Below are 10,422 nucleotides of genomic sequence, written 5' to 3'. Positions count from 1 at the left end.
GTGGGGTGAGGGGAATATTTAGAAAGAGTACAAATTTTGGATTGAATACATGAAATTCATCTCGACTATACATTACTTTACTTTATTATTACTACTTATATAGAAATGGGACATGGGGTGGACAAACATGGGTAAAGTGGAAATTAAAGATGTTTGTCATGGGCAATTTTATATTTTTTCTACCGAATTTAGCCCTTCCATTCTCTTCAATTACCTGACACGTGTACATATTTGTGGGACATGTCATCACTTCCATTTTTCCTATCACTTACAACGCTTCCAATTTTACTCTGATTTATTCTTTACAAGCTCCGCTTCATAGTTCTTTCTCTATATGTATTATTGGTTCTTCTGATTTTATGCATTGCTGAAGTGTTGCATGTGAGTAATTTCCTGGTCCAATTTGTTATATCTCCATGGTATTCTTTGGTTTCGCAGGTTTATTCGCTTCTGGCGATGAACAGCTTGACATGTATATATTGAAATTTTCCTCAATCTTGCTTCCCTGCTTTATGCAGATCTCTTTTATGAAGTTGCTGCAATGCAGATGCCGTTTGTTTGTTAATTCATGTGAGCATAAGAGAATAAAAAGGTCGAGTCAGTTCTTCTTTTTTAGTGGTTGTTTTTTCTTATATGATTTGGTTGATTAGACAGTGATAGCTGAGAATATGGTTGTAAAGTCGAGCAATCCAAGATGAAAAATATTAATGGTCTGATTTCATTCCCTCTCTAAGCTATTTGCTTTTTTCATGACTTGATTATTGGCTTGGATAATGTGTACAAGTGTGTAATAGTGGTAGACTTACTATTATTCTGCTTATGTAGTGAAATTTAGCTGCCAAGAAAATGAAGGTGTTCTCCACAAGATGTAGTACGCTGGCACGTAATGGTTATGAAAATGAATTGAGTTTCATCTTATTTTCATGTCTGTTGGCTTCAAGGTCAGAAAATATGTACTGCTTGCTTCAGTTTGTGTTGCTCAGTTTGCAATGAGAAATTGAGCATGACTAGAAAGTGATTCTCCTCCTGTGATTAGGATAATCACAGCTAAACAAAAGTTCATGAAGCGTTATTAGCCATAAAGAAGAAAAAGATGAAGAGAGGACAAGGAGAGCAGTTATTATTGAAAACCTGTTCATTGCTCATATTGTTAGTATGCACGCTCTGGCCAGTGATCTTGAGAATGCTACAAAGTGAATTGAGGTAGTTTTCCTTCCTTGATGCACACCTGGTTATTGCTCCTCTGATCTTTTTTCAAAGAATGAATAGCTGAATAAAAATATAATAACTGTCTACTGATTTAAAAAAAAATGTAATAATTGTCTAACTGTGTTACTGGTTTAGAACAGAATGGTTGTTTAGCAGAGATTGACACAGAACTTGCCAACTTGGAGCTGCAATTGAGGTACTGTTTATCTGCGTTAATGTTTGTCTATTCGTTTCTCAAGTCTTTTGCTGCAACCTTCTCTAATTTTCATATTGCAACACCAATGTTTTCTAATAGATCGGGAAGGCTGATTTTGAAAAGCCCTTTGTTCAACCTATAGACTCCAAATTAAAATCCTTTCTTTGTCTGTGAAATCTCGCAATACCTAATTTTAGGAACCATCTTTCTTTCTCACAGGCTCTCTTTCTATCTCCCTGGATTGCTTCATTGCTCTATTTGTGTTGCGATATTGGCGTTGTGGGGCAGGTAATTTCTTGAATATGACACTATAAACTTGATTAAGTAAACCTATGGCATAAAATTTAATGCAGGTGTCTCATCTTCCAAAATATGTGAATCACAATCAGATCTGGATATGAATACTAATAAATCTGGCTATTTAATGTATACTTGTGCCTTTGAATTAATACATGTAGAACTCTTGCTGGTATTTTTGGAGTTCAAGGAAGAAAACTTCATCACTGGATCTCACATTTTTTATGTCACTCTCACGCCATACCTTTATTAACCCCGGGCCCATTTGATTTTCTTAGATGTAATAGTTTGGCTATAAGAATACCTAACTTGGCTCTTTCCTTAGTTGCATTGATCATTTTCTATTAATTTTGAAAGGACTAAGATGATGAGTTGAAGGTATTTTTTTCATGAATATGATAAAAGATCGGATTCAGTGAACCAGCTAGGTCAGATTGGAGCAATATTTTATGAGAACATATTCCCCATATTCGGGGACAAGGGGCGGAACGACCTCTCGATCTACTTACTGCAGCCCAGGAAGAAAAACATCATCTAGGCGTTCCCTGTTGCTCCGATCTCCCCTACGCCTAGGACGTTGTCTGGGCAAAGAGCCATCGTTTGTCTTTTCATTTTTCTATTATAATTTAATCTAATCTATGGGTCAACTACACGATAATATTAGTTACACGGAATGTTTCTGCGACATGGATGAAATGATTTCCTGTTGTTGCTTCATAGATGTTTATTCACCAATATGACTATGTTAGTGAATGTAGAGCGACTACAAAAAATGTGACTCTTTTCCAACTTTGCTTTTCTGGTTACTGGCTTGCAAAGGATGTTTTATTTGGAACTGATTGTTGTATTCTGCGCTCATTATTTAATTTTTTTGGCAGAGGCTGACATGACGGGTGAATTGGAGAGGAGGGAGAGTGGATTTACCATCCTCCTACCTCCTGAGAAATAATTCTTTATATGGCCTTCTCTCAAAAAATTAATGACAAAGACACTCTTGATTCTTTACTCTTTGATGTGTTTTTTTTTTTTTTGCAGGAATGTTTCTACTGCTGTTGGGATTTCCAGATTTAAGGTTGAATATGTTTTTGGTTGAGTAGCAAATCTGTTTGTAAATAATTAAATTGTCCATTCCACAATACAAGCTCATAATACTTCACCAGTTATGTCATCAAAAAACATTCCACCAGTTATGTAACATTGTTGCCTAATGATTGTCCGTAATCTTTTTTGTGGATAATTTAATGATTACGTTTAAAAATTTTGAAGAGCAATATTTCCGACAGTGTTATGTTGGGCCCGTGCTATCCCTTCTAGTCACTCGCATAAATGTTGGTGTCCATTTCCCATATTAAAAAGAAATGCATCAAATCAGACACACAATCAATTCAATATAAATTCAGCTCACTCACTAGCTCCTCAGTCTATCGTCTTTAAATTTTAAGCCCTGGAGAAAGCTTTATTTGCGTTCCTTTTTTTTTTTTTTTGTTGTAAAAAATAAAATTATGTTGAGGGAATGAGCATATTAATAAATTCTTTTCACGGTACATGTGTTGCACGTGTATGTCAAGTCATGTAGGACATATATTCTTAAAATTGAAGAAGGAAAAGAAATTGTGAGAGATGAAAAGGAAAAATCAACATACAAGATCAATATGCTGACTTCTTCACAAAAGCACTTGGCTCAACTCTTTTTATTCATTTCCGCGACAAGCTCAATGTTTGTACACTAACGTTGGATATTAATTAAGGATAAACAATTGTAATCTTATCACTATATTTTGAATTATCTTTCGAATATTAGTTAGCTACTGTTTAGGAGATCTAATCTCATGTAATTCAAACTTGATGTAAATACTATATATATGTGTGTGTGTGTGTAAAAGGCAAGTACTCTCAGTTCAACGAGAGTCATTATAAAAGTCACCTTCTTTTAAGTAGTTACAATCTCGTCTTTATATTACTTCAATTTTTAGTTTGTCATCATTACTAATCTCTGGATATTTGTACATCCGTAATGTCATTATTGTTATAACTATAAAATAACAATTGAATGGTGTTTGGTTCAAAATTTCTTTGTAAAGCTTTTACAAAACTATAGAAAATACTTAAACCAACTTAATAAGTTTAGCTTTCCTTAAAGTTTAACAAAATGAGCAGAAAACATCCAACCATTGGTTAATTAAAATTTTAAAAAAAGGGTTGGCTCATATATAGGGTGTGATTGCTCTCGTAAAATATCTTTTTTGAAGAATAAGTGATTTTCTTACTTATTTTAGAACCACAAAATTTTTCAACCAAGCGCTATCGCGCCTAAGGTGGTTTCGCCTTTGATTTTACGCAGTGCAAATTCAAATTAGTCTAGCCAATAAATTTTAAATACCATATATAATTATAAAAAATAAAAAGTAGCATAGAATACCCTGTGTGAAAGTATATCATTCTACAAAAGAGGAGGGGTACAAATTAAACTGGTCTCCAATAAAGGAAGTATCAAAATTTGTCACACTACAAAGAAACACATACTTATGAGAATGAAATCTCAATTACTTAAGCAATAGCTGTTTTCATGTCTATGTCCTCTCATTTTGGTCACGGGGAGTCCATAATCTACTTTATAACTTTGCATGTGACCAAAGCAATTTCCCTTGAAGGAGAAGAATCCATTCTTTATAAAAATAGAAGATGCAGACAGATTCCTTCATGTAAGTGGTAGATAGATTCTTTCATATAAGTGGTTAAAGAAAAATGAAAGGGTTTATCACTTATAGGTAGGAATTCTATGGTTTCTCCTGGGGAGTGAATAGATTAACTCCTGAATATTTGTACTCAGAAGATTCGGATTTCCTTCAATCGATTCTTACAACGGATCAAGATAAGTGTCTTTATTATTCTATTAGATTTATATCTCTGTCTAATGATTTACTTGCGATCTTGTGTGGATTATATAAAAAATTTCAACAAGTGGTATCAGAGCCAGGTTTTGTTAGATCATTAGACATGATTTTAAGTATTTTAGAATCAAAATTGCGCAGATTTTTTATGAATTCATTGCAGATTTTTCTTCAGTTTTTTGGAAAAGTTCTCTGCAGTTTTCTGCACACAAAGAAACCTGCTGTATTTCTGCAGTTTTTTTTTTTTATAGATTTTTGTTGTTGATTTTATTGCAGTTTTGTGCAATTTTTTTTTTTTTTTTTTTTTTTTTTTTACGGTTTTGTGTAGATTTTTTATGTTGTTTTCTGCAAATTTCTGCCCTTTTTAGTCCTTTTGGATGATTCGGTTGGGTGTTAACAGAGAGTTTAAATTGGAAAATTTCACTATTTTGCTTTGCAACACCTTTTGATATAGTTAATAATTTTAGTTTCTTAGGACCCAAAATTAGATTACTGGCCTATTTGAAAATTTTCGGGCCTTTCAAAAGTTTTGGTCAGGATATTAAGAAAATTATATCATTCTTAATGTATTTTATTGCTTCTACAATTTGAAATAAATTATAATTTTTGTAAGTTGATTCATATATAATGCAATATATGCAGTTTGATCCTCATTTGTGTATATCCAGTCCTGCATAATTGTTTTAAGTTTATGCAATTTTAAAGTGTTATTTTGGTTCAAGTTATTAATTTTTATTTGGATGTCTCTTTGAGATTAATATTTTAAAGGGCAAACCAAAAATATATTAGAGGATAATTTAGTGCAAAAATTTCTCCGGATCTAATGAGGTTTGCGGAGTGGCCAAAGCACTTTAAGACCATAAAGTACTAAGTTCGGAAGATTTCATATGGAATATGACATTAAAACTTGATGTGTCAATGTCAAGGAATTGTTCATTAAATCTAAGGTTTAGGTATTTCCCAACGGATTCCAAGATCATAGGGTATTAGGTTGTGATGAATTTCATTTGGAATGACATTGAATTACAGGGCTAATGTCATGAAATTTTCTTAAGTCTAAGATTTTACGATCGCTAACACATTCTAAAATTATAAGATATTAGATTTTGAAAATTTCATATGGAATACGACATTAAACAGCATCATTAATACCTAATGTTACATATCTACAAATTTGAGAGTAGCCAAAGCATCTTAAGTCAAGAAGTGTCATTATAAAGGTATCGTATTAATATTGCAATTAATTCATTAGATAATTAGCCGGTCTCCCAAGGTATGATTAATATGAGGGAATTGATTGGGGTAGAATGAAATATTTAAATATTAAAAACAAATTTTTCGGTCGCCCAAAGGTATGATAATGTTCGAAGGGTTCTTATATTTAGATTGTTTCAGTTCTATTGTTAGTAAATTCTGTGCGGTTTGCAAACACCTGCCCAAAGGTGATGTTGGAAATGTATATGATGTTAGCCTTATAAAGTGTGTTTACTTGATTTATGTCGATTGTTTTAATGCGTATATTATTGTGTCTTTATAAATTTTAAGGACTTGTGGATTAGTGGGATTTCCTCATACAATTTTTTGGAGGAATAAGAATGTGAACCATTATAATTGCTTGACAATTTTTTTTTTTTTTGCTATTTTTCGCTGCGCATAAAAAGAAATAGTTATATGTACAGGAAATGGAATTATACCATGTGTGCTTCTTGTTTCAAATGGAATAGATTAGTCTAATATATTGTCAAAGCATTTATTTGCTTTAGACATGTGAGCATGTTTTATCTACACAAAATAATCATGGCCAGAGAATGGATAGTCTCAAATGTGATATATTTAGTAAGGTCACGCTAGTAATTTGCCGGTCAAAAGAAAGGCATAATGCTAGGTCATTTTATTGAGTAATGTTCATGAACTATGTCTAAGAGTACTACTTACAAATTAATATTTATGTCCAAAGACTAAATAATAATGTAGTGTTAGGTATCTTGAGACGAGCCCTTTTTGGATGTATATGTGTTTAAAATATGTATATCCGAAGTTCATTGAAACTAAAGCTTATATACATTAAATTTCTAATTGTGTAAAAGAAGAGTTCAGAGTCTTCTTGTGTCAATAGAACATTTTAGTACAAACTCAATGATTGTGGATTTGCTCATTGAAAGGTTTGCCACCTAAAGTATTTCGTGAGCATGTGGCTCATATGAGTGACTCTATGATGAGTCACTTCAGTGGGAGTTTATGTTTTTGACATGTTTAAGTATATTTTTCTGTACAGATTAAAGTTTTATGAAATTTATGTATTTTGTGTGCTTATTGAGAACTCTGAAAATAAAGTTATTGACTTTCACCTGCGTTTTTGCATAAAGTGTAAGCAAGCAATTTTGGACTAATTAAAGTCATAAAGTAGGACCAACTGAAAATGGCTTAGTAACAAATATATTTTACGGAAACCGCTTTGATCACATATTAGTACGATTAATGGACCAAATTGCTTAGCGATAGCAAATTGTGCGCACTGTAAGGTTTTAGCTATGTACATTTTTTCAAAAACATGTGATCCAAGTGGGAGATTGTTGGAAATTTTTTATTTTGTGGACTCACATATTTAATATAATTGTACATATATTTTATCAATTAAAAAAGCCCATTTTACCGATCTAACGAAGTATTATTTTTATGAGCTATGTAAATATTATTTTATAAGGTATGAATTTTACAAGTTGTTTGGAAGTCAAAGAGATGCGAGCAATTGGAAAGGATGAGTTAACAGTTACAATTGCAATTAGTAAACGGTTTAGAGGGGAAAAAATGCATTTTAAGACGTCAAGAATATGAGAAAAACCCCAAACATCTGAGAAAATTGATAAATAGGTTTCTTGGGTCGTGAGCTTGCTACATCACCGGGCCTATGCCCGGCGATATATAGATTATCCCCTCAAGCAATAATTGGTCCTAATTACTCTGTTGTACTTCACTTTTCTATAATATTCAGGTGATCTCAAATGACGTTTGGCGAGTGAGAATGAAAAATAACAACCACATCATACTAATCTAATGTGTAAAAAAAAAAAAAAAAAATTCAAAATACCAGTTTCTTTTATAATTGGTTAATGCAACGGCTATTTCCTTATCTCCTTCTATATATCTTCTCTATCCCTCCACTAAAATACAACTATCAATTTTTCTTTCGAGAGGGTAACGATTATTAAAAAAGTCAAATACTAAGGGATAATTAGGACTAGTTTTTTTGTTTTTTGTTTTTTGGGAGGAGTTTTTAATGATTATAGCAAAGCCAAGTACAGAAACATAATTAAGACCAAATATTATTGAAGAGGAATTTGAATAAAATGAGCCAAATTTCTTTAGGTATTCTGCCAATTCTTTTCCAGCAATTAAAGTAATTTAGAGTTCTTGTTTTGCCAGGTAGATGCTAACCTTTCTTATTTCCTCGTTATTAATAAATTATTTTATATTAATTTGTACATAAATTACGAGTCGTTATATCTAAATAAGAAAAAGTCATAGAGAAAATTTTCGAGCATTCATTTTTCAGTTCTCTTTCATACATGAATAATCTTTAATGGACATTATATATTTATATTTGTGTCTTGAAGTCTAGTGTTTTATTTAACAAGGGGGTATGTTATTTCCTCATCAAGAAGAGATATCATGAAAAAATTACTGTTAATATCGGTTACATTGTATACCATCTAAACTTAATTTCTGTAGGAAAGCTTCGAGGGGACCAATTCTAGTTTTTTAGATTTATCCGATGTAATAGCTTTAATGACGTTCATCTAACCTTTATTGATGTCGTAACTCATGACTTTTGAATTTTTAATAGCCTGCCATGCTTACAAAAAAAAAGTCCAATCTTAATTTAATTTGCCTCAATTTTCAAATTTTCAATGTAGTTTTACACTTTTGGTTTCTAAAATTTTGACAAATTTTGATTTTGATCCTACTTATATTTGATAAAACACATCTAACCATCATCTAATTTCAATATGCACATTTAATATTATGTTAAAATTATAATATTACTGTATATTTAAGGGTAATATATTTCTACTAATAATCTAAATAAAAAATCTTTCATATGTAAAGGGACCAAAGATGCTAATTAATTTTAGTTAATTAAGGTTAAATATGCTTAATGAAATATTGTAAGAATCAAAATTAAAATTATCGATGACTAAGGAATCAAAAGTACAATTATCCTCTTGTCTTACCTACTCAAAGCATGAATAACACCGAACCCAATTTCGTTATTTCAAATGCAATAGACATATCGCATATCATCTATGCTTCAATTTCTAAAGATTCTAGTCTATTTAGAATCATATTCCTTCATATAAGAAATTAATTTTAGTTAATTAAGTTTAAATATGCTTAATGAAATATTATAAGAATCAAAATTAGAATTTAATTATCCTCTTCTTTTACCTACTCAAAGCAAGACTAATACCGAACCCAATTTCGTTATTTCAAATACAATAGACATATCGAATATCGTCCATGCTTCAATTTCTATAGATTCTAGTCTATTAGGAATCATATTCCTTCATATAAGAAATTAATTTTAGTAATTTCCTTTTTACATTAAAGACATTATATTACTTTACTTGAAACTGGTTTCCAACGTCTTTTATATTGTTAATCATTTGTTTCATCCCTTTACTTTTTCTGTTTCACCTTTAAGTTTTCAATTTGTCTTAACGTACTTTTTTTCTTTTCCCAATCTTACTTTTGCTTTGGTATCTTTCGTTTACACTAATATTCTTATTACGCGTTCATCGTATTCTTAGTTACAATTATCCTCTTTTCTTACCTACTCAAAGCAAGACTTACACCGAACCCAATTTCGTTATTTCAAATGTAATAGACATATCGAATATCATCTATGCTTCAATTTCTATAGATTCTAATCTATTTGGAATCATATTCCTTCATATAAGAAATTAATTTTAGTTAATTAAGGTTAAATATGCTTAATAAAATATGTTAAAATCAGAGTATGGTGGCTGCAAATCTTTAATGGTGGCTGCAAATCGTATAAAGAATGCATAAGAAATGGTGAGAAGAAGAACCCTTATTTTCTGGTCAAAGGCAGTTACAAAAACGTGTGTTTAGATGAGCTGTACAGTGATATATATGTACACATGAGCTAACCGACCTACATCTACACAATTAGCTAACTAACTACACTTATCATTAATGACTTCTAACTAACTAATGAGTGTACAACATAATTAGCTTGGAGTACTACTTCTAACACTCCTCCTCAAGTTGAGAATGGAAAATGTTTTTCATTCCCAACTTGCTCGATAATAACTATCTTTGCCAAGTGCCCAAGTGCCTTTGTAAGTATGTCGGCCAATTGCTGCTGCTACTAACATGTGTGGTCTTAATCAACCCTTCATTCAATCTATCTCTTATAAAGTGACGGTCGACCTCAATATGTTTTGTTCTCTCGTGGTACATGGGGTTTTTGCAATCTGCATGTTTGCCTTATTATCTGATCTGAGATCCATTGGCAATGTCATCTTCACCTTTAATTCTGCGAGTAATCCTGTGATCCGGACAAGTTCGGAATCTTTGTGTAAGCGGTTTGCTCATACTCGGCGGTGAGCACGGATCGTGCTTTAACTTCTTAGATTTCCATGACACCAATGATGAACCTATCGATACAATAACACCTGTGAATCGATCTCCTTGACATTGGACAAGTTTGCCCGATCCTTGTCGCAATATGCGAGACCTTCGCATCACCGAAGCTGGACATGAACAATCCTAACCCGGAAATTTTGTTTCTTGATGTATTTTACT

The sequence above is a fragment of the Lycium ferocissimum genome, chromosome 4, assembly GCF_029784015.1.
Source record: "Lycium ferocissimum isolate CSIRO_LF1 chromosome 4, AGI_CSIRO_Lferr_CH_V1, whole genome shotgun sequence".
Taxonomy (NCBI): Eukaryota; Viridiplantae; Streptophyta; class Magnoliopsida; order Solanales; family Solanaceae; genus Lycium; species Lycium ferocissimum.
Note: the sequence above shows the minus strand (reverse complement) of the source record.